General features: G+C 41.9%; 1 long non-coding RNA gene across 1 annotated transcript in view; it reads right to left on the bottom strand.

Moving 5' to 3' along the window:
- Positions 1–25587, bottom strand: part of LOC147582506 (uncharacterized) — a 217404-nt gene that overhangs the window by 81464 nt on the left and 110353 nt on the right. The window contains exon 5 of the long non-coding RNA XR_015249206.1: positions 9265–9428. This is a non-coding gene — a long non-coding RNA (uncharacterized LOC147582506). The remainder of the gene's footprint in view (positions 1–9264; positions 9429–25587) is intronic.

Here is a 25587-nt window from a genome sequence, read left to right as displayed (position 1 = left end):
ACCTCACTGCGTTTTTGTGAAAGTCAATGAAATATGCATATTAAAGTGCTTAGCATAATCCCTAATATAAGTGTTATATAAATAACTATTATTGCATTAGTATTATTGTGAGACAGTATTCATGTTCTAAGGTGCTCACCATCTAGTTATCAATGGCTTTCACTTTTTTCTAGATCATGTCCCACCCCATCCTGGTCATAATCCTACCTGAGACTCCACCAAGTTTTGATAAAGTCCTAAATGATAATTAAGACATTACATGGTAATAGATAATTGTATAATACTACAGGGCTGTCTTTATTGCTTAAAGATGGAAATATCACCTAAAACCTAGGGGCTACGGTGAAATGACAGGTTGCTGGACTTGGTTTGTTGTGCAATGACTTTGATCGTTGACACTAAATTTCTTGGCTTGCAACAAGTGATACCTTAGAGGACCACATTCTGAGAAGGCAGGGCTCAGTGCTTCTAAAATATTTGAGCAGGGCCACGGGGGACCGCACAAGGGAATGTCACTTCTCTAACAGTTATAAGGATAGAAATGAAAAGGGAAGCCCTATTGGCTAATAAACAGATGGGGAAATATGTTCCATTCCACTGATGATTTAGAGAATGCAAATTAAAACAATAATACATACTATTTTACAACTCTTAGAGAGGTAAAAATGGAAGACTGATAACACTAAGAATCTTGACAATGTAAGAAATTGGTAAAGAGCACTTAAAAATTTTTTTTAACGTTTTATTTATTTTTGAGAGAGACAGAGACAGAGTACGAGTGGGGCAGGGGCAGAGAGAGAGGGAGTCACAGAATCTGAAGCAGGCTCCAGGCTCCAAGCTGTCAGCACAGAGCCCGATGCGGGGCTCGAACTCACGAACCGTGAGATCATGGCCTGAGCCGAAGTCGGACGCTTAACCGACGGAGCCACCCGGGTGCCCCAGTAAAAACCACTTTAGAGAGAAATTTGGCAACAATGAAAAACATTGAAGATGCCCATTTCCTACCACCCAGCAATGTGGCTTCTAGGTGTCCATGTTAGAGAAATGTTCTCATGCTGTATAAGGAGATATGTTTAAGGGTGTTCACTACAGCACTGTTAACATACAAAGCATTCACCTGTTCTTTACTACTAATCAATATTCATATAAACAACTTCTAATCTTTAATTAGATCCATATCTTTTCTTTTTTCTTTTTTTTTTCTTTTTTTAATGTTTAATGTTTATTTATTTTGAGAGAGAGAGAGAAAGGGAACACAAGGGGGGAAGGGCAGAGAGAGAGAGAGAGAGAGAGAGAGAGAGAGAATTCCAAGCAGGCGCCACACTGCCAGCACAGAGCCCAATGTGGGGCTCGAACTCATGAACTGTGAGATCATGACCTGAGACAAAATCAAGAGTCAGACACTTAACTGACTGAGCCACCCAAGTGCCCAGTCTTTTGTCTAGAAGTTACTTTCTCCTGAAAATCTACCATGACTCTGTCATAAGCTAGCATTCTTATCTAATGTGTATTAGGAGCCCTGGAATCACACAGAGATGTTTCTATTACCTAAGTAAATTCAGCGTTGTACACAAGACAATCTGCACTCTGCAGGCAGATTTGAAAAGAAGATGCAAGAACTCTTTAAGGAGCAAATTGGGAAATTTAGATAATTTCTTGCTGAAGTGCTTAATATCTGGTAATATGAGTACTTGAAATGTCTTTAAAATGCCAGTTGGGAAAGGAAAGAATTACATTTTCTAGAGAAAAACCTTGATTCACTAGAGCCCTCAAATAAGGAGTCTGCACCCTCTGGTTTCCTCTCAGAAAGGGGGAAATAATCACACCATAAGTTCATATTAAGTACTAGTCAAAAAATTAAATCAATGCACCTTCAGAAACACTTCCTAAACCTCCTACACTTCCATGTGAGTCTTAGATGATTATTGGCATTTAGTGATTTAACAGTAAGCTGGAGGTCTTGAAAGCACCTCAATGATTCAAAAAATTGGTTTTGCTTAAGGTGCTATCTAATTACGAAGAATAATAAAGCTTTCGAAAAACATGATTTGAAACAATAAAGTCTGGGTTTGGGGGTGTCAGCTCTAAATTATCAAGAAAATTTATGTTTTACACATATCCATTCAGTAACTCAAAACTTCAGATAATGTGTATCAAAGGCAAGGCTGCCAAACCAATCTACTATACATTGCTAGAACCAAAATACACTGTGAGATATTTTTGCCAAAAAAGGAAAGTATGCATGTTATTTCTCACAATAACTCTAATTCTACTGGCAAAAAAAAAAGGACAACCTATATTCTTCAAAGATGTTTATTGTGATGTTATATTAAGTACAAAATATTTCAAATAGTATAATACCCCAAAATGGGATTGATTGAACCATTGAGCACATTCAATTACTTGAACATTATTCAGCTATTCAATATGCTGAGTTGAAAACAATATATCAACAAAAATGGAGGGCATGATATATATAAAAATTCTGTATCTATGCTATGATTATAATTATGCCAAATTTATGAGTTCACGTGAACAGGAATTTCAGAGAAGGCGGCAAATAGCCATTCATTCTGTGGCTGTTTGGGGGTCATGGAAGAAATGATTATTTTTTAAAACATTTTGTAACTTTTACCTTTTTCTGTTATTTTAAGAGAATGGTAAACACAACACCCTATTCCTTGAGTACGCTGATTTATTTAGAGCTCCTCTCTACACACAATGGCCAACATTAACGTGAGTTTTCTGAAGATATTTAGAATAAAATGAATTTACAGTCTTTGCAAAGAGGCTATAGTTTTCTCCCATAAATCACACCTCCTTTTAAAAGGAAGGAATCTTTCTCTTCTTTTCCTTTGGGCTCCAGCAGGTGGGATCACCTACATAAGATATATTTGCAGTACCTGTTTCCGTACTACATCAGCTAAGCTTTTCCTGAGTTTGTATAATCAAAACAACTTTAAAAAAATAAATAAAGATCAGAAAAGGTGGACTTCTGAGCTGAAAGAGTTTTCTTAAACTCTCACGGCTCTAATTGTTACATGCAAATTGTTCAATAAATAACGCTGACCATAAAAAGAAAAGATATTAATTAAGAAAAGGATTTAGGCTGACTCAGTCTCATACATGAGACAAAAGGTTAAGTAAATGCCAAGGCCGCTGTGCCTCTTCAAACAATGAATATTAGTTTTAGAATCATTAATGTCTGCTTAGAAAACAGAGTCATATTGGAGACTTGTATGCCAAAATAACCAAGAACAGAGCTGATTCTTTTCAATCTGAAGCAAAATAATTCTCCACCTGAGGGCTAAATGTATACCATTAAGAATGCTAGCTACCACAGCAGGGACTGGCACTTTTTTTTTTTTTTAATTTTTTTTTTTCAACGTTTATTTATTTTATTTTTGGGACAGAGAGAGACAGAGCATGAACGGGGGAGGGGCAGAGAGAGAGGGAGACACAGAATCGGAAACAGGCTCCAGGCTCTGAACCATCAGCCCAGAGCCCGACGCGGGGCTCGAACTCCCGGACCGCGAGATCGTGACCTGGCTGAAGTCGGCCGCTTAACCGACTGCACCACCCAGGCGCCCCATGGTCTGGCACTTTTAACGTAGCTAAAGCGAGATCGTGTTTTTCTTGACTATGGTAACTTACACGGTTAACACGGTTAATAATACGGATCAGCAAGGTCTGGATCAACTTTGCTGAGGAAAAGCAGGGCTGACTGGTGTTGGGAAGCCATTCCAGTCTCTGATGTGGTTATAGCAGAATTCCTAAGTGCAGGCCAGTAAGGGACAGGAGTGAATGCAGGACTGGGCAGCTGTCTGCCCCTGGCCAGGCATGCTTCCTCTCAGAGCAAAGAAAAGGTATCTTCAAAGCAAGATACTTTGCAGACTCACCTCAATATCCCCAACTGGTTGAGCCTTTGATACTTCCTATATCAATCTGTAAATTCTGCAAACTAGCCTTTATTTTGTAGTGCATTTTTCTACGAAGGTTATTCTTCAGTCGCTTTCTAATTTCTACCAGAGGTAGGTCCTCCACTCTGCTGCAGTTGAGGTGAACAGGAAGGGGAAGGTTTTGGTGCCACTTGCATTTTGATAGAGTTTCTAAATATAATTTATATTTCTACTGTTTTCATTGAGTTTTCCAAATACCTTGGGAGATCATAATGCCTCTCTCAAGCCAGAATAAGTCTTTTAACATTAATACTTCCCAGTATGGGCATAAGTAATTCACATTTACAAATTTGGGGAAGTGAAGTGTGATGTTCAAATTCTAAAATTGGGAGTTTTGGGGGGGTAGTAAATTAGTTTATAATTATTGCTAATGTTAATTTGTATAGAAAATATATTTAATATGTAAGTTTTAAAAATCCTCTCAAATCCCTTCTGCGTTAAATATCTGTGGTATTGGAAATAACTGGGGTTCAACAAATGCCTTTTGCCTCAAGTTCTATTTTGCTGGCTGTCTAAATATGTGCATTCCTTTAAAAGACAATTCAACCCCTGCACCTAATGCATATATTTTTATAATGTTGGATTCAGAAATCAGATTTTTATTTAGCTAAATACACAAAATAAAGGCTTGCGATTCCAGAGTGATCCCACTGATGATTAAAGTAGATCCTGGGATGTACAAGGTAGAGGACTCTTAAACTGGAACAAGAAATATGCATGAGAAGTGACATGATAGGAGGTGGGGGAGACCCAGGTCACATGTCGGCTCCTAAGCTACTTGGCAAAGCAGGTTCAGTAAGGCATTTCACCAAGTCCTGCCCTAGTTTCTCCACTTTGAAATTTAGATAATACAACCTGCCTCCATTCTGCCCTTCTGGTTCCCTTCTCACTTCATAGACATATTTTGTGAGATTAAAGAAAATGTATAAAGAAACAAAGCAACAACAAAACTGTTGGTTGGTAGGGAAAACAATTTTTTTGAATGTTTATTTATTTTTGAGAAAGAGAGAGACAGAGCATGAGTGGAGGAGGGGTAGAGAGAGAGGGAGACACAGAATCCGAGCCAGGCTCCAGGCTCTGAGCTGTCAGCACAGAGCCCAATGCGGGGATTGAACTCATGAGCTGTGAGATCATGACCTGAGCCAAAGTCAGATGCCCAACCAACTGAGCCACCCAGGTGCCCCAGGGAAAAAAAAAATTAATGTGAGATAGCTTCTTAAATATCTTTATGAAAGCATGATAAAATTTCAGAGCATTTTTTGTTTTTATGCTCTAAATAGCTAATCATGAATATGATAGAGACTATTTATTTTTCTCATTATAGAGTCCTTACTAAATGGTTAACTCAATTACCATAATTTCAACTGCAAGAAATTTATACATAAACATTATGTATATAATGCATATATATCACACATATATATTACATATATAAAATATATATGAATTATGAATATATGATGCATATACATACTTTAGATATGTGTTTATATGTGCATATGCATATGTATTTGTGTGCATACATACATATACACACACTGGATGGTGAAGTCACATGCTGTGTGTGTGTGTGTGTGTGTGTGTGTGTGTGTGTATGTACACTCCAGACACAGACACAGGACTAAAAGGAAGAACTTTTCCTTTGAAGACTTCTCCAGAAGCAGCTGGCAAACCATAGAACTAAATCAGACAGGACAGTTCTATATGAAGGTCCTTTTGTTAAACTCTCTTGGGTTAGAATTCAAAACAAATTGTGTCTATGCTGAATCATCTTCATAGAAAACAGCTACAGTTAAGTAGACCTGGCCATAGAGGTGGTAGACATTGGGGACTTTGCATCTAACAGAAGGTCCCGAGCCTTTGATAGAGCCAAGTGGATAGAGAGTGAAGTCTCCTGTTGGTCTTCCTCGACGCTGGAAGGGAGTGAGAGGTGGACATGGCTGTATAAGCCAAAATTAATACATCAGGGATGAATGAAGGGAGTGGTGCATAATGGGAAATAGTGAGTGAAGTTCAGAGAGGAAAAATAAAAATGGAGCCAGCATACATGTATAGAGTGAAATCAACGAGGAGGAGCTCAGAAGGTGACAGATGGAGAGGCAGAAGCAAACAAACAAAACGAGGGACCCCAATTAAGGAGACAAATGGGATAAAGTATAAAAATATGCAAGGAGTGGGAAGTGAGCCAAAGAAGGAGCCTGTGCACTAGGGTGGAGAGCGAATTGCAGGGAGCAGGCGCGACTGGCTTAGGGTGAAGATGGACACAAAGAAGGGACAGCAAATGAGAGGGCAGCAAGGGTAGAGGATAGAGGGCACCAGAGAGCCTGAAGCATCCTGTGAAGTCATAAATTCATAAACAAAGGTGCAGAGACACTGGGGGGAAAGGGAACAAGAGAAAACTCTAGAAGAATACAAAATTCTATCTTTAACACACAGGCATGTTGATTGTGTTGGGAGTCCCCTCTGCCAAGGAAGCTCAGGAGGGAAGACGTTGTCTTCCCTCTGGGGGAGGTGAGGAACACTAAACATTGCAAGAAGTCTGCTATACAACCACTGATGACTGAGCAAAATGAGGAAGGTATGTTTCAGTACAAAGCTCGTGGTGGGAGCAGTCAATGCTATGAGTTTGGAGGCTAGAGGAGACCAACTTGGCAAGAGACATTCGTAAGATTTTGATGAAGTCTTGAGCTAGGGCTCAAAGGAGAGGTGATTTTCCACAGCAGTAGAGAGATGGCCATTCTATTCTTTGGTCCTAGAACCCTCTTGGGGGGGTGTGACATTTGTAAGTGAGGGAGGTCCTGAACCTCTGACCACCATCACCTCTACTGCCTTACATTACCTTTCTCAGATGTGGTGCTGGCACCAGAAGCTGCCAATGTAAGTCCAAATAAGCTCTTTTCTTTCACACCCGTGTGCTTGGAATGATAATGTTACCTCCTGGTTTATCCACCCTGTTCTATCCAGAACATCTTCATCCATAAATCCTCCACCCACCCTTCTAGGCCTAAGTCAAACACTACCTGCTCCTCCTCTCACTATGAAGTTAATTGAAGTGTTCCAGTTAAAGTTCCTGCAACTTGTCTGAGCATGGAAGGCCACAAATAGTTGCTAGTTCCCAATCCTCTTGATGGGAGAATACAGAGGATTGGCCCACTCGGACTTCATTTCCCTTTTCTTCTGTTTGAAGAAATTTTGTTCTCAGTTTCCCTGATGGCCACAACGCTTCCCTGTGAATTAAGTTCAGCCATATCTCTACCTGTAAGACTTGGAAGGAGGGAATGGCCCCTGGGCTGTTTTTGTAGGGACATAAGCCCTGAAAGCATGAGGCTCATCTATGGTGGCACTGCTTGTCAATTTTCCAGTTTCCTGAATATTGACGGGCACGTGGAGTGGTGACAGGGGCAATGGCAGCTCCTTAATCCCAGTACCTTTTCTAGTTTAGAAACAGCCTTAGAGGTAGTAGCTCCTCTGGAGGGCCCACTTCCCGAACCCTCAGGCCAGACCCTGAGCTTTAATTCTTCTGCCATTTTATAAGTACCCAATTTCCTGTATTAAAGTCTTTCCACTGAAAATATTCTGCATATTTTCTGTTTCCCTGTTGAGACTCCACTCCTACCCTAACACAAATATGGATACAAACAGCTATAGCAGTTTGGACCCTCTGTTGTAAGGCAACAATATATCCCATTGTGTTCCACAGTTAATTACACATGAGCTACACAAGTTTCTTGCTTTTTATGCTGTGAGTCCATCAGTACACCATAACGTAAAACACAGCGCCAAACATGGAGTAGGATATCCACAAAAAAATGGAATAAATCACTGCATTCTTTTCTCAGTATAAGATCCCAGGCAACGTGGAAATTACCCAAGCTATTTTTTGTTCTTCTCCTGACACATCATACCATTTCTAGCTTGCCAATATGTTTCCTATTAGAGTGCCTTATTATCAAGGTTGGGGGTAGGTTTCCATGACCTTGCAACCCCTTTCCTGATGACCATCTCAGCTGCCTCGGAATGGGATTTCAGATACCAGTTTGCTTGTGGAGAATTCTTTATGTTGAGATGGAGTAGGTACACAGGAACCAGCTTGAATTTTGAGAATAGTGCCCACATAATGAAGTAATAAAATGATGCCAAGGTTTTTATTGTTGCTGGCTACTTCTACAAGTCTTATCATAATTTCTGTAATTAACATATCTGTATTTGTAGTTAAAACATAAACCAGAACTAATAAGAGATCATAAGCTTGAGTTTTGTAAGCCGCTTCTACCCACAGGCCTTGGGAATTTTGAGATGTTTTAGCCCGTTTATGATGCGGCTCTTATCCTCTTTAGGCTTCAAGTCACAAATATTGAGTTCATGTTTGTTTGTTTGTTTGTTTTTACCCAATTTGCAAATTGTCTTGCTCTCTATCGTTATCAATTAGCAAAGACAGCAGCAAAATATTTTTGTTATTGTTAATTTTCTTTACCCTACATACCAAATTCCTAGACCATCCTAAGTACTTGCTTAAGCAATATAAAAACGAAATAATGGAAGTTGGAAAAGCTAAGACCAATCAGTATACCGACGCATTGCTGAAGACCAGTCCGAGTCCAGAACAAAAACAAGAAACGTCATGGCGTATGAAAATGCCACTCCTCAGTCTTGTAAGTGGTTTTCAAAATGTATGGCCAAGAATTGTTTTTTCGACTCTGCCATTCTTCTTCTTCCCACTCATTCCCACTCTGCACAAGTGCACATGTCATTATATTCCAACAAACTCAAACAGCCACTTGGCAAAGATATATTTGGTTTCTCCCCAAATGCCCATATGTCCGTGTCATGCAGATGCAAATGTTACTGGAAGAAGATATGTAATGCAGTAAATGCCAGGACGTTCTAAGCGTGTTGACTTGTGCTCTTGATGGCATCATCACTTACCTGGGTACTCCCCTAGCTCAATCCTAATTTCTTGACTTGTCCTTTAGTAAGGGTATCACTGAAATTCATAAGTGTTACATCCTTTCATTCACTGAGAAGCTATATAATTAAGAAACTGGAAAGTGTGAGGAAGAGGCAACCATTTCCAGTTAGCTTGCATTTGTCTCAGAAAGAGGCTGAGGCCATCAGAGAAGCCAGCTTTTTAACTAAAGGGGTCCCCATCCTACAGACAAATGAAACACACCTTTCACTCGTTAATTCATTCTTCCATTTTCTATGTGCTAACCACGAGGATTATTGAGATGAAGAAATATGGATTCAGCCTTCAAGAGCTCATTGTTTCCTCAGGGAGACAGACACATCGGCGCACCTGTCCTACCTGGTGAAAACTTCCTGCCATAGAGGCATCAGCCAGTGCATTCTGGGAGCAATCAAGCAGGGGCAGCTGAAAGAGAATCCCTGAACATGTTCTCAGCAAATACGCGAACTTCTCTCAAAATGTGTTACAGTGGCACTGGAGGACAAGTTGATGTCATTATATTCCTTTTGGAGAAAAAAAAAAAAAAAAAACCTGAGATTTAGAAAAAAACTGGAAGTAAACTTCCCCACAGCCATCATACAGAGCTGAGATTAGAACCGTTTCTGAAGGCACAGTGACTCAGCCCAACAAAATAGATGTGCTGTTCCAGCATTGCTTGGCAAAAAGCCCTCCTTGCCATGAGTAGAAAAGATGCTACATTTTGTTTCATATTCAAAATATGTTATATAACCCAGTTGGAATTCACTGAAACTATGTTCTCACTTCATTCCAGACCCTCAAGGGACACCTGGAAGTGAATTGTGGGCAATGAACCATCTGTTTTTCTGTTCAGCCTTTCCTTTCCAAAGTCAGTTCTTCCCCTATTTGTGGTAAGGTGACTACCATTTCCCTGTTATGCAAAAGCAAAGGCCCAGGATCAACTGTGAGGCCTTTCTTTTCCCTTCCCACTCCTATCCGTTCATGACCTAATGTATACACATTCTTTCAGAGAGTCACATACCCAGAAACACACTTATCTTCTTTTCTGTCTCCTGTCTCCATTCATGTAACATCCTGACCCTTCCAATGGTATCCCACTACCTGTTCGGCTCTAAGCTCTCCTGATATATACTGCCTGATTTGTCTTCCTACATTTCTCCTGTCATCAATTAATCATCCACCTTGTGCCAAACCCTTAAAGTCTCTCTTCTACTTGAAAGAGAAAACACTTAGCCTGACCACTAACAGCTCTCCAGGCTCATGTTCTCTGGCCCTCTTCTTTCTTTCTGTTTTTAAAAATAAGATTTGCCTGTTCTTTTTTTTTAAATGTTCATTTATTGATTTTGAGAGGGAGAGAGAGGGAGAGAGTGAGTGAGTGGGGGAGGGGCAGAGAGAGAGGGAGAGAGAGAATCCCAAGCAGGTTCCAGGTTCTGCACTGTCAGCACAGAGCCTGACGTGGGGCTTGAACTCAGGAACCATGAGATTATGATCTGAGCCAAAATCAAGAGTTTTTTTTCATATTTGATCATGCTGCTGTTCTTTCCTGGGTTGCTTTACATCTATTCTTCCAGATCCCTCCTTTTGACAAGGCTCCACCTCAGCCTCTTGAAATCTTTCTTGATTGTTCTAGTTAATCACATCTTCCTTCCACTCAGAACCCTCAAAGACTTTAAAAGGTGTACCCTTAATTTGGCCCTCACCTTAGCAGACCTGGTCAGAAAATACTCTTTTACACCTATGTGTCAAATCTTCCCAAATATTTATCGATGACTTAATACACTCCAGTCACTGTGAGAGATGTCTTACTTATACTATCTTTTAGAGCATGAGTGCGGGAGGAGCAGAGAGAGAGGGAGACACAGAATCCCAAGCAGGCTCCAGGCCCTGAGCTGTCAGCACAGAGCCCGACATGGGGCTCGAACTAGTGACCTGTGAGGTCATGACCGGAGCTGAAGTCACATGCTTAACTGACTGAGCCACCCAGGCGCCCCTCTTTTTATTTTTTTAAATTTTTTATTTTATTTTCTTAACTTATACTATCTTAGTAAAATCTTGCAAAAATCTCAGGAGTCAGTATCCCATTTTCGGATGAGAAAACCAAGAAGAAAAGTCCCTGATGGACCTAGAGCCACACAGCTAGTTAGCATCTGAGCTGGACTAGAGTTCAGGTCTGTCAGAAGTCAGGTCCATGAAGTTTCCACTGTGATATTATAATATGAACTCTTTGATAGAAAGGACCGTGTAGGGGCGCCTGGGTGGCGCAGTCGGTTAAGCGTCCGACTTCAGCCAGGTCACGATCTCGCGGTCCGTGAGTTCGAGCCCCGCGTCGGGCTCTGGGCTGATGGCTCAGAGCCTGGAGCCTGTTTCCGATTCTGTGTCTCCCTCTCTCTCTGCCCCTCCCCCGTTCATGCTCTGTCTCTCTCTGTCCCAAAAATAAATAAAAACGTTGAAAAAAAAAATTTAAAAAAAAAAAAAAAAAAAGAAAGGACCGTGTATAGGACGTCTTTAGAACCCACCAGCAGTGAACATACTGCAAATCCTTAATGGTATGTACTCATTAAGTTTTTCATTCTAAGGGTGCTCTGTAACCTTCGTTTTAAAAGGGACGGCGACAATAGCGTTCAGGCCGACAACAGGCTCTAAATGTTCAGCTACATGTGGAGTCGGCAAAGTACACACCTGTTTTCATTTCAGAACTGCACACCAATTTCCTTTCCTAAGAGAAGTGCAAGAAAGCCGAGTTGTCCATGGGTGGGGGAAAGAAGATCGTAGAAACCTCTCTCATCAGTGAGAAAAGAGAGGCCTCAAATTGTGTCTGCCAGCCCTTTGCTCCTCACCATTTGATTTGGGGTTAGGGTGCTGGCCCATGTCTTCCAGTTGATTCTTTGACGAAGAGGATGGTGATGCCAACACTGTGAGTTTACAGTGAACGGCTCTTTGAGAGTTAGTCCACCACGAAAACCTTCCGCTGTTTTGCTCCAGTAAAGTGGGGTCACCACGTGGCCCCAGTGAAAGTGGTAACATGCTAATGTGGTCACTGTGCCAGACAGGAGTGGCAAATCCTACTTGAAACGAGTCTCCTTTGGCTGTAGAGAAGTCTTCATTAGACCAGATTAGAAACAGGAGTGTCAAGAATCTGAAGTTTCTCAAAACACTGAAAGAGAGATGTGACTTGCTTTATGATCAAAAAGTTCACGTCTGTGGAGCCAGTGATTAAGGAAATTTTTCATAAAACTCAAGAGGTTCTGTGAAGATTCTGGTGACTAAGAATGTCACTCTCTGTGATGAAAAATAACTAGAGTCAGGTTGAAGAATAATGTTTGCATCTTCACTGTGTGGGTTCAAGAACTATATTCCACTAGAGTTAGCTAATATTATGCAAGCTTTGAAAAGAGAGATGTTTTGTGACTAGGATAACCTACGGAGAATAAAAAGTCTGATTTGATGAAAAGCCTCTGGTAAAATTAGAACCTGTTTCTATGCTTATTCAAGGAAAATAGAAAGTAATGAAAATTAAAAGAGTGGCAGAAGAATCTTGCAAAAATCCTGACAAGATGGCAATCTAGAATTCAATAGAGTTGATTTTGTCTTTCTCTATGGTTTCATCAGCTTTTTTTCCTCTTCCTTTCCATTTCTTTTTCTTTCTGTCTCTCTCCAATAAAGACACATTTCTTAGTAAATTCATTATATGCATAAAAGCAGTATTTTCAGGGAGAGCATGCAAGCTTGTAAAGAAGAGCAATGGGGAGACCGTGCTCGTCAGCAACCCATCAACAAGCAGTTACTACTTGGTGCACACTGAATTCAAGGGGCAGTGTACGGAGAGAAGTGGCTGATTTTAGACAAGCTTCAAGGATCTAGCCTGGCAGATGCATTTGTGTGGGTATCGTGATTTGGAAACTATTTATCATATCAAGAGCCAGGAATAGAACTTGGACGCTGACATGTTTAACACAGAGGGCCGGGAGCCCCTGAAGCCCGAGCACAGGGCACAGAGCACAGATTCAAGTGTTAACCACAGAGGACGGTTAATATCAATGTCAGGGGACACGGAGTTAATCAGTTTGGACCAGCATTCATTAATTGATGAAATCTAATGGGTGCCATACTCTGTGCTAGACAGACTTCGTAGTGAAAACACAGGCCTGTGTACAGCCAGTGGACCACGTCAGACTCTGAAGTCAAAGCTGAGAGCCCATGAGAAACACTCAAGAGAGACAAGTGAGTTGCAGAAGTCTTAATCCCGAAGCCCTTGGGAAAAACACCCTTAGGCTGCTGTTGAACCAACTGCCCTAAAGCATGGTCTGCAGTGTTCAGAAGATCAATATCTTATTGCTGGACAGGTCTGAAGAGGCCAGGGTTTCGGTCTGACTCTGCAAACCAGGAGCATCCCAGGTCACTGAGGACCTTTCCCTTTGTTGCTCAGTCTAGTGCACAGGGAAGAAGTAAATAGTCACAGAAAGGTGTGGACTGCAGGGACCTCTCCCAGTGGTGCCCTACGAAGTGGCAATTATAGACATGAAGCATCTAGTACAGTTCCTGGTGAACACTGAAGTCTAGACTGAATACTAATGTCTATCTTGCAGTTACTAATTGGGTAAACCACAGCCCACTGACCGTCTGTATCTACATTTATAAAATGGGCATCATAACACCTTCTGCGTCTGATCTTGGTCTGATTGTCCTCTGCTCTGTTTTGCTCTGCTCTGCTCTATGTTGCAAGAGGCTGACCCTGCAAGTGCATTTATCTGTTTCCTGGCCAATGGGAGGGAGGCACTCGTGGGAGAATGGAGGGCAGGAGAAAGAGAGATACCAGGGTATTTTTTTTCCCCACAGTCTCACTGCCTTGGCGGGCATTTCCAGAAGTAACTGTGTCTCCTCTGTGGTTCTGGTTCCCTCTGGGCTCTTGTAATTCTATCTTCTTCCTTTCCCCCACCAATAGGAAGGTGTCTCACCATCTTTTTTGGCATCTCAGCTCTTGCATTCCCTGTGTTATCAATTTACTATCTTATATTCTCGTTGTTACCAACTGTCCATCTTAAATCCACTCTGTGATAAATATGTAGAAGGTTTCTTTTTCCTGCTTGGATTCTGACCAATGCACCCTTTTCACAGTGTTCTTATAAGGAGTCATGGTAGTGCTCACTTTGGCAGCACATATAATAAGGAGTAGCGGTAATTTCAGACATGAAGCCTCTAGTACAGTGCCTGGTGGTAAAGTGCTCAGGTATTTGCCCACTAGATACGGTTGTCAAAGCAAGACCTGCTTTATGTTGGTCCCCTGAGTCCCTATTTTAGGCCCCATCTCCAGTCGTCCTTCATTGTGCACTTAACTCTGCGTGGCATTTGTTTGGTAACAACATATACATGCTTTTGCATGTGAGCTTAGATAATATCTTAAAATTTTTTTAATGTTTTATTTACTTTTGAGAGAGAGAGAGAGAGAGACAGAGTGCGAGCAGGGGAAGGGCAGAGAGAGAGAGAGAGACAGACAGAATCTGAAGCAGGCTCCAGGCTCTGAGCTGACAGCACAGAGCCCGATGCAGGGCTCGAACCCACGAACCATGAGATCATGCCCTGAGCCGAAGTCGATGTTAACCGACTGAGTCACCCAGGCACCCTGCGCTAAGATAATACCTTAAAATTAATGTTTTATTCCTTTCATGGCCCTAAACATGCTAGGATTAGCAGGCCCCGATTAAATGTCTGATGCTGGAAAAAAAGCCTTGAAATTTACTTCTCTCTCCACTCTTAGTGTAGTTTGTGAGATTACCCTGCTTCCCAGGTGGTCTGAGGGTGGGCATCCCCTCCCTGAGCCCATGTGATGCTTTCTCACATAGCCTGAGGGTTGTGTGCAGGAGCCCGTGGCAACTGTGACAGATCCTGGAAATCTATCACAGGCCAAGTTTTTTTCAGCACAGTGTAAGCATCGGTGTTGAGTTCACCTAAAGAAATAAGAGCAGTACATTGTCATCATTACTTACAGGTGTCTTGTCCGCCTATGGGATACCATGTAGCCCTTTGCCTAGAAGCACAATTAGCATCTTTACTGCCTATTTCATTGTTAAAACTCAGATGTGTTGAATAGGCCTCCCAACCATCATTTGTCCTCAGTATAAATACTATTTTCTTGAGAATTGGGATACTAATTAAGAGATACCCCTTTGTATCATGTTTGCCATGATATTTAAACTCTTGAGTCACAGTGTCCTCCTCTGTAAAACTGGGAAAATATTACCTTCCTACTAATATTATTTTCAGAATTACAAGTATATGTAAATGTTTTTTTTTTTTTCAAATCAAGGGATCCAAAGATGCCAGCACCATTCAATGGGGAATGAATAGTCTTTGCAGCAAATGGTGTTGGGAAAACTGGATATCTATATGCAAAAGACTGAAGTTGGACCCTTACCTAATACCATGCACAAAAATTAACTCAAAATGTATCAAAGAACAAAATGTAAGACCACAAACTATAAAACTCTTAGAAGAAAATAATGGACAGGGGAGCCTGGGTGGCTCAGTCAGTTAAGCATCTGACTCTTGATATTAGCTCTGGTCATGATCTCACAGTTCATAAGATTGAGCCCCATGTCAGGCTCTGTGGGATTTTCTCTCTCTTTCTCTCTTTCTCTCTCAGAATAAATAAATAAACTTAAAAGAAAAGAAAAGAAAAGAAAAGAAAAGAAAAGAAAAGAAAAGAAAAGAAAAGAAAAAAGAAAAGAAAAGAAAAGAAAAAAGAAAAGAAAAGAAAAATGGACAAAAGTTTCATGACATTGGATTTGGGAATGATGTCTTGGATATGGCACCAAAGGCACAGGCAACTAAAGAAAACTAGACACATTAGATTGCATGAAAATTTAAACATTTTTGCATCAAAACACACTAGCAACAGATTGAAAAGGAAACCTGCAGAGTGGGAGAAAATATTTGCAAACCATATACTTGATAAAGATTAATATACAAACTATATAGAGAATCCCTAAAACTCAACAAGAAGACAAACAACACAATTCAAACATGAGCAAAGGACTCAAATAGATGTTTCTCCAAAGTCGATACGCAAATGGCCAATAAGCACATGAAAAGTTGCTCAATATCACTACTCATTAGGGCAATGGAAATCAAAACCACAACGAGATACTATTTCACTCACGTTAGGATGACTCCTCTCAAAACAACAGCAAATAACAAGTGTTGGCAAGGATGTGGAGAAATTGGAACACTTCTGCCCTAGGGGTGGGAATGTAAAATGATACAGATGCTATGGGGAAAAGTATGGCATTCCTCAAAAAATTAAAAATAGAATTACCACATGATCCAGTAATTCCCCTCATGGGTATATGTTCTGAAGAACTGAAAGCAGGGTCTCAAAGAGATATTTGTATACCCGTGTTCATAACAGTATTATTTACAATAGCTAACCTGTGCAAGCAAACCAGTGTCCATCAATGAATAAATGGGGAAGCAGCAATATATATATATATATGTATATATGTATATACACACACACACACACACACACACACATACGATGGAATATTATTCAACCTCAAAAAGGAAAGAAATTATGACTTATGCTATAACATGAATGAACTTTAAGGATGTGCTAAGTGAAATAAGCAGGTCACAAAAAGACAAATGGATGCTTCCATTCCTACATGAGCCACCTAAAGTAGTCAAAATCATAGAGACAGAAAACAGAATGGTGGTTGCCAGGTCCTGGGAGTAGGGGGAAATGGAGAGTTACTGTTTAAGGTATAGAGAATTCCAGTTTTACGAGATGAAAAATGTTAGGGAGATGGATGGTGGCGATGGATGCACAACATTATGAATGTATTTAATACCACTGAACTGTACACTTAAAAATTGTTAAGATGGCAGATTGTGTTTTACCACAGTAAACAAACTTTGGGGAAAAAAACCCAAAGACAAAGGGATCCATGAAGTAAAAACCACCTCACTCAGGAGGATGATCTCAAGACTTATGGACTGACTGGATACATGAAGTTGAGTCTTAGAACTCTGTAGAAGGGCAAGAGCCCCTTGGTCTCCTGTGGCTCTTTGAGTAACCCTTGTCCTGCTTCTTATGTTACCTAGAAAACTGGAGACTTGCACACCTGAGGCTCAGTGGAAAGTATGCAATTAGAAAAAAACACAGCTCTTGTCCTCAAGAAGGTCGTAGTGCAGTTGAGGGGAGGAAAGTATATGTTCTCTCATGGTTCATTTCAGCTCGCCTGTCTTACTCAGCTGCCTGAAAGAAAGGCCCGTACCCTGCAAAGTTTGGCTTATTTTTTTGCAGAAAGAAGCCTGCAGATCACTGGTAGCAACTATTTTTCGTGGTAAAATTTCTCGAATAGCAGAGGGAAAATCTAGATTTGCTAAGAAAAACAAAGCTCAAGCTAAGTTGGGAGCCCCAAAGCTGGCCTGTGTAAGAGCTTATTCTGAAGGGCTAAGTTCTCAGCCTGTCTTTTGGAGTGACTCACCAGAAGATTCTTGTCATAGAGTGAGGCATCTTCCCTTTTCCAGCAATAAACTCTTAAAGATCTTCCATGTTTTCCTCTTCCTTTCTTCCTTCTTAAAACCCTGATCTCCAAAACGTAGTTGGGACTCTAGAAAAGAAGAAGCCCAGTAATTTAGGAACACAGTATCTAGTGATTCCTTCTCTTCTTTGAGTCTTCCCATCCCTAAATAGGAAGCAGGAAAATCACTTGTATGAAAGGCAGCACCACCGAGAGCCTTGCTGTGCATGCTTCTCGTCCTTGAGAAGAAAGGACTTCGCAATATCATATGTCATACATAACAGAAACCAAAGGCAGGTGAACTAGGTATACAGACTATGGATTCTTTCATGGCTGGGTTCTCTGACTTGGAGAGCTCATGTCTAGATTAATGAAAATGTGGAGCATTCACAGAATCATCAAGATGGTTTAGATAGGGAGGGGAAACAGGCAAGAGTGAAGGTAGGAGAAATACTCTTTTTCCATTGCCCAGCTCCTCATCATTTCCTTAGATGATGACCCACTGACCCACCGCTGTTAACTTTCAATGGCTTTCTTTCCCACCACACCTCTGCTTCCTTTTCTAACCAGCTCCCCGCCCCCCCCCCCCCCGCCACTTCCGCTTCTTTTTTTCTTTGCAAGTTGCTTCCATCCATAACGTCAGCAATAATCACTGTGGTATTGTTGCTCAGGAAGTTTTGAAGAGTCAGAGTGGGCTGTAATTGAAGAGTTCATTACCAAGATCAGCTGGTTCCCTGATTACAGTGGCAAGGTGAAATATTTATCCTCACCAAAAATCTCCCGCACAACCGTCTTCCAAGTCACCCACTTTCCACTCTTTTTTCATTCGAACCCCGATGAGCTTGTCAGCAAAATTAAAGGTATGTCATTCACATCGTGCCTGCATTGCAAAGGACTATAAACCTGCCAACCTCTTTGATGAAATAAAAGGGTTTTATTTATGATTCATGTAGGAATATGAGGTTATTTTTATTCCGTCAGTACACTAATAATCAGACGAGGGCTCGGGAAATGAGGAGCCCAACTGACAGGGAAGGTTCTGATAAAGGGGAGCCCTCTAGGGTGTTTGCCCCGCTTTGTAATCTCCTTTCTAGTGTGAGGTTACGAGCGTGGCAGAGTGTGAGCCAGCTATAAGGCTTGGCTGCAGGAACAAAGACAGTTGCAATCCGGCAGGACTTGGGATGCCATTCGATGAAGGGGAGGGAAAAAAAAAGCAGTCCCTTCCACGAAAAAAAGTTTTTGCTCCGGCCTCAGGTTAGCAATTTGGAGCCTCCCCAGTTTCCTGTGATGTCTCCAGTTCAAAAGACAGCCGATCTTCCAGTCTGCACTCCTACTGGGCATTCTAGCCAAAGTTAAAAAAAAAATAATAATATAAAAAGATAAGTAAAAGAAAGAGAAAGGAAGAAAAGCCAATTGGCCAGGTTCCTTCCACAATCATTAACCATTTGTTCCTGCCACCAACGTCCTTGGTTAAGGTGATCTGACTTAAAGGCAAACAAATGTGGCTGAGTGTATTTCAAAGGACACCCTTGCCTTATTATTTCAAATACGCCCATAATTTGGGGCCCCTTTCATCTTTGTTCCTGCTCTAGGAAGTGCTTGGAAGCTATTTTAATTCAAGTTGGGGGTAAATTCTCATTCCTACCCATTCCTCCCATTGAGATGACCTCAAGCAATTCTGAATAAAAAGTTATCTCTGCATGAACGGGGCAGCATTAGGACCTGTGATTTGCTCAACAGTGACATCTTGGCAGAGAAACACAAAGACATACAATCTACTGAGGATGAAGTGCAAGAAAGTTCACTGGAGGAAGGAAAATAATACTAATCCTTTATTCAATAAGCAGTGAGTAAAATGAGGTGCTTTTTTCGGTAAGGTTAAGTAAGTGAAAAGTAAATTTAAAAACGGCTGTATCAACTCAGATGAGTGGTTATGTGAGGGGTCCCGCTGACAGTGTGGTTTTTGTGACAAAGTACCACTTAACGTTATCCTCAGGTATTTATGTATACGTGTATGTGTCTGTATGTCTTTCCAGAGAAATCGCACTGGCAAAGGTCCTGGCTGTTCCTTCAGAACCCAGAGTTGGGTTCTCCAGTGCTTATCCTCCTCGCTCCACACCAAAGGGCACCTTTTCCGAGGATGTTGTTGCACCCACCCATGACTGAAACAAGCCTTGACTGATACCGGAACATTCCTCCAGGATGGCCAATTACACGAAGTGGCATCTGCGGAAGTAAAAGCCCCGGGTGCACACCAAAGTAACCGAGGCCTGAGCCGCACGCCCCGTGAGAGGATGTAAAAGATGCTTTGGCAGGATCTGCCTGCGTGGGCACTTGGGACTAATGGTTTACGTATCTTGGGTCACCCTGTCCTATTAGAAAAATCGGAGGAAAATGTCTTGCTTTGGAACTATCTGGTCAAATCATTTATCTCTCAAGGAAGTCAGGCATTGATGGGGCACCTGGGTGGCTCGGTTGGTTAAGTGTCCCACTCCGCTCGGGTCATGTTGTTGCAGTTGGTGAGTTCGAGCCCCGCATCGGGCTCTGTGCTGACAACTCAGAGCCTGGAGCCTGCTTTGGATTCTGTGCCTCCCTCTCTCTCTGCCCCTCCCCCCACTCGTACTCTCTCTCTCTCTCTCTCTCTCTCTCTCTCTCAAAAATAAATAAATGTTCTTAAAAACTGAGAACAAACTGAGGGTTGATGGGGGGTGGGAGGGGAGGGTGGGTGATGGGTATTGAGGAGGGCACCTTTTGGGATGAGCACTGGGTGTTGTATGGAAACCAATTTGACAATAAATTTCATATATTGAAAAAAAATGAATAAACTTAAAAAAAATTAAAACAAAATAAATAAACGTTAAAAAAATTAAAAAAAAAAGAAAGTCAGGCACTGTTGCTGTTGTTTTCAGTTTCCAAGACATATTCTGATAAGGTAATCCTATAGTTGGAGAGAAATGGCATGTTTAGCCGCCTTTGCTGGAAGCCTGGCCTATCTATCTCATCCAAGTTCCACAACTGAAGTTCTGTGTGGCTTTAGCAAGTGACCTAACATCTGTGTGCCTCAGTTTTGTTATCTCTAGCACAAGATTCTCTTAGCCTCTTGCCTCGCTATTTAAGTGGCAAGTAAGATATTGGGTGTGCGTGTTTAGAAAAGGATAAAGCTTGATTTGGAGTCAAGCTGTTTTAAGTGTGAAATTCTACATTCAAAAATGGGCTTCGTGGTAATGCATGCCAACCAGCCTTTGAGCTGGGTTCTAGAAAGGGTTTCCCATCTAAAACAGGGCCTGCCTAGGTGGGGAACGACCCTGAATGGCAGAAGGTGTGGTGGGGGTGGGGGTGGGGCAGACACAACTGTGTTATGTCCAGTGCCCCTCACAGATTTCTATTAGAGAAAGCACTGGCCTAGTGGTCACTGTCAGAACAAAGTGGGAGAAGTCCTGAGCCGCAAAATATCATAGAATGATCTAGTTCACGGGATCCAGAGATTCCAAGGCCTGCTTTACTTTCATTGAAATTGCACCAAAATGAGAAGCGCTTCAGTTTGTTAGCACCGGCGACTGACAAGGCAATTACTATGGAAGTATTTAAGAAATTAGAACATCTCTCCAGTTCCAAATATGGATCTTTGAAGGCAGCCTCTTTCACCATGGCAGAGAAAAGCCTGAGGTGTACAAGGAGATGGCCTTGCACCTTTATTTCCCAGAGCCATGAAGCACACCTCTCACGCAGGCCGTAGTGCCAGGAGGTACAGCAGGTAACTAGTCCATTGGCCCTCGATTTCACTCTCATGGAGCAGGGAGGTTCATTATACTCCCTTTATCAGCAGCGAGGTTTACAGCTGAATCCATAAGAGAGCTCCGTGTGAAACATGAGCTGAGAGAGAGGCCCTGCGTCTCACCATTAATAAGCCCTCTTCTGGGATCCGGCATTAGCGAGATTCAGCGGATCATGGAGCACAGGGGTATCATTTTTACATGATTACTCTAAATTCTTAAACCAGAGGCTTAAGAGAGAGGCTTCTCACAAAAGCAGCCGTGGGAATTGTTGAATGATTGGTACAACACTTGCAGTGGGTTAAACCACTTCAGGTAGCTCCACTTGTGGGGCTTACGACCCGGTATTTAGCAACCTGCTTTCCAAAGGAAGGGGACAGGGATGAGAGGAGAGGAGGGGTTGTCATGGGGGAAAGGGCAAGGTTTACCGTGAGCCCTGGTGTGGTGTGCCCGCAGCCCCACCCTGCCCTGCCCTCCTCCTGCTCTTGCCACGTCTGCCTGGCCTCTCACCAGTGTGGTGCTTGGGATTATCCGCTTTCAGAACACTGACACCACTGCAGGTCTTCTGAAGAGGCTGACACTTGTCCCCATAAACTCACCTGCTTCCTTCTCTGGCAGCAGTGAGATCCCTGCTGAGAATGTCAGGCTCAGACAACCGGAGCCGGTCCTCCGGCCCGCTTGGGCCTCCCTTCTCTAAAATAGCACCGACGTTCAGAGAAGAAAATGCTGATGCTATTTTCTCTCTTCCTTTGGTCCAAACTTCCAACGACTCCTGTAGTCTATCTAGGAGGTCTCTTTGAAGGTAATGTGCCTCACTGTGCCTGGGCGACTCTCCATTGGGCTTCACTACCCATGCATAAACTAAAGTTTAATTCACCAGCTCAGAACAAGGGATACCTGCCTCCATTCAGCACAAACCAACACTCTAACAAGGGGCTTTCTCAGGGGAAAAGTGAGGCAGCTTTCTACTTTGCCTCTGAATATGGGAAGTCCCAGAGGGCAAACCAAAGGCTCACCATACCTTCAGTATTTGAACTCTTAATTAATTTTTTTTTCAATGTTTTTATTTATTTTTGGGACAGAGAGAGACAGAGCATGAACGGGGGAGGGGCAGAGAGAGAGGGAGGCACAGAATTGGAAACAGGCTCCAGGCTCTGAGCCATCAGCCCAGAGCCCGACGCGGGGCTCGAACCCACGGACCGCGAGATCGTGACCTGGCTGAAGTCGGACGCTTAACCGACTGCGCCACCCAGGCGCCCCCAGTATTTGAACTCTTAAGATGCACCTCTTATCTGATTGCCTAGGACATAGGTGTATTATCTGAAGCCCCATCTTGCCCTTAATTGTACTGGGTTTTGTATTGTTCTCTCATTATTTCAAAGGTTGGTATCAGCTCCCCACAATGAGAGACTATGCCATTGAAGGGTAGGGACTGTGCTGTATTTTTCTTTTGAACACCCAGAGACTTCCAGCACAGCCCTGGGCATATTTGACATACTAAAAACAGACTGGCTGACTTCGGTAGAAATGCAATTTGCATTCTTAGGCTCCTTCTCCCCGAAGCCTCTGACACTTATTTGAAAGTATTTTCAAAATGTTTACATCTGTATGAGATCTAGAAATCCATAGTGGTGTGGACTGAATTTTGTCCCCCTAAAATACATAGGCTGAAGCCTTAATCCTAATGTGACTGTATTTGGAGATAGGGCCTTTAAGGAGGTAAATAAGGTCTAAAGAGGGCGTAAGTGTGAGCCTTTAATCTGATATGACTGGTGTCCTCATAAGAAGAGAAGGAGACACCAGCAATTGCTCTCCATGCACGTGCACAAAGGAAAGAATACGCAAGGACATAGCCGGCTATCCACCGGCCAGAAAGTCAGGCCTCACCAGAAAGTAACTCTCCTTGGAGCGCGATCACAGACTTCCAGCTTCCAGAACCGTGTGAAGATGCATTTCTTTTTTTTTTTTTTCAACGTTTATTTATTTTTGGGACAGAGAGAGACAGAGCATGAACGGGGGAGGGGCAGAGAGAGAGGGAGACACAGAATCGGAAACAGGCTCCAGGCTCTGAGCCGTCAGCCCAGAGCCCGACGCGGGGCTCGAACTCACGGACCGCGAGATCGTGACCTGGCTGAAGTCGGACGCTTAACCGACTGCGCCACCCAGGCGCCCCTGAAGATGCATTTCTACGAAGACATCCAGTCTGTCGTGTGTGGTGCTGGCAGCCCAAGCATACTAATACGCACAGCTACCCATTTTACAGATGACTCAGAGAGACGCACAGGGTCAAAATAAACATCGGCGCTCACATCATGCTCATTTCACTGTCTCATGTTGCAGCTGGGAAATGCTGGGTGCCAGTGGGAGGGAACTGGAGTGCACAAATGAAATCTCGGTATCAAACCGTACTGTTTCTTACATGATCTTCTCCTTCACTTGCCAGTTTATAGCCTTTGGAAACCTACCAGCCTGCAGACAGTGGGAAGGAAAGGCGCGGGGCGGGGGGTGGCTTCCTCTGGAAGTCATAGAATGTAGCGAGTCTCAAAATCAACTGCAAGGGGAAGTTTTACCGTGGGGCTAGTACAGGGAGGCACCCCCGGAAGACAGATGTTGTTTCTCCCAAACCATGCACGTGAATATAGCCTAGACAACTGTTCAGAACATTTCTCTCACAAAAAATAGGGGAACCGCTGGCTATTGGGGCAATTGACTGACACTACAGAAAAGAAAGTTAATCTTCCATATCAAAATTTTTAGATGGATCAAAGATCTAAATGTAAAAATAAACTATAAAAATACTGAAAGAACATGTAAGTGAATGTTTATATAATTTTGAAGAGGGAGAGGTCTTTTCACATGAAACTAAAGACGGAAGTTCTAAAAACAAAATTTATATATTTTACCTGATAAACATCAATAATACCAGTGTAACTAAGCAAACCAGTTAAAGACAGGAGTGAGATGTTTCGAGAAATACATGAAAACATATTTGCACATATGTAGCCAGCAAAGTTAATATACTTAAGTATGTGAACAGTTCTTTCTAGCTGGTAAGAAAAAGGCAAGTGTTGCAAGAATATAGTGGGAAAATTGAGGCACCTAGGTGGCTCAGTTGGTTAAGCGTCTGACTTCAGCTCAGGTCATGATCTTATAGTTCGTGAGTTCGAGCCCCGTGTCAGGCTCTGTGCTGACAGCTCGTAGCCTGGAGCCTACTTCAGATTCTGTGTCTTCCTCTCTCTCTGCCCCTCCCCCTCTTGTGCTCTCTCTCTCAAAAATAAATAAACATTAAAAAAAAGAATATAGTGGGCAAAGAATGTGAGTAAACAGTTCATAAAATAAGAACCTTAACTGGCAAATATATAGTTAAAAAAGTTTCATTCTATGAAGCAAATAATTGCACATTAAAACCATGAAAATATTTTTTTATATCAGAACATATGGGTAATAGTTCTTTTTTTTCTAATATTATAATATCCAGATTGGCAAGGGTGTATTTCCTCCCTTTTATAAACTGCTGCTGAGAGGGTAAATCAAGAGACATTTCTTGGGGGACATTTAGCAATATCTTCAATACTTTGCATATAGTAAATTTATCAAAAGCCTTAAAATGTATTACCTTTGACTTGACAATTCCACCATGAGAAATTTGTCCTAAGGAAAAGATTGAACAAGCAGGCATCTGCACAGAAATGTTGATCACAGGTTTGTTTATACGGATAAAACTATTGGGGAAATTCTAAATATTCAACACTAGGGCGCTGGATAAGTAACCATACATCTGTTTAATGGAAAAGCCATTAAAATGATGTTGAAGGTATTATGGGTTTGTCAACATGCAAAGTCATTTCTAATATATTCATAAGTGAACACAACACCTATAAAGTGTGTGTGTGTGTGTGTGTGTGTGTGTGTGTGTGCACAAATTCTGGAAGAATACACACCAAAAAGTAAACAGTTTAACATGAGTTATCTCTCTGGGCATGAGTTTAGATCATTTAATTTTAATTTTATTTTCTAATTTTCAAACAGTAATCCTCCTTTCTTAGAAAACAGCTACAATAAAGAGGATGGGATGAAAGGTCAGAGGATGTAACTGGAGAAACCGTTTTTGGAAATGGAAACAATGAGAGGTCTTTTACTCTACCGGCTGCTCTTAGTGTTTCATAAAGGGTGGTCTGAGTATCAGAACCACTGGGAGGCCTTGTTAGAATTTCAGATTCCACAACCCTACCTGGACCTTTTAAATCTGAATCTCTAGGACAGGACCCAGGAATCTACCAATGTAATGAACTCCCCAGGTGATTCAGTGTCAGGGTTGAGAACCATGACTGTATAAATCACCTGGATTCTTTAAATCTCAGAGTTACTGAATAATGATCAGTCATATT

The sequence above is a fragment of the Puma concolor genome, chromosome A3, assembly GCF_028749965.1.
Source record: "Puma concolor isolate L17-30 chromosome A3, mPumCon1.1.hap2, whole genome shotgun sequence".
NCBI classification, from domain to species: Eukaryota; Metazoa; Chordata; class Mammalia; order Carnivora; family Felidae; genus Puma; species Puma concolor.
This window is presented reverse-complemented; position numbering and strand designations above follow the sequence as displayed.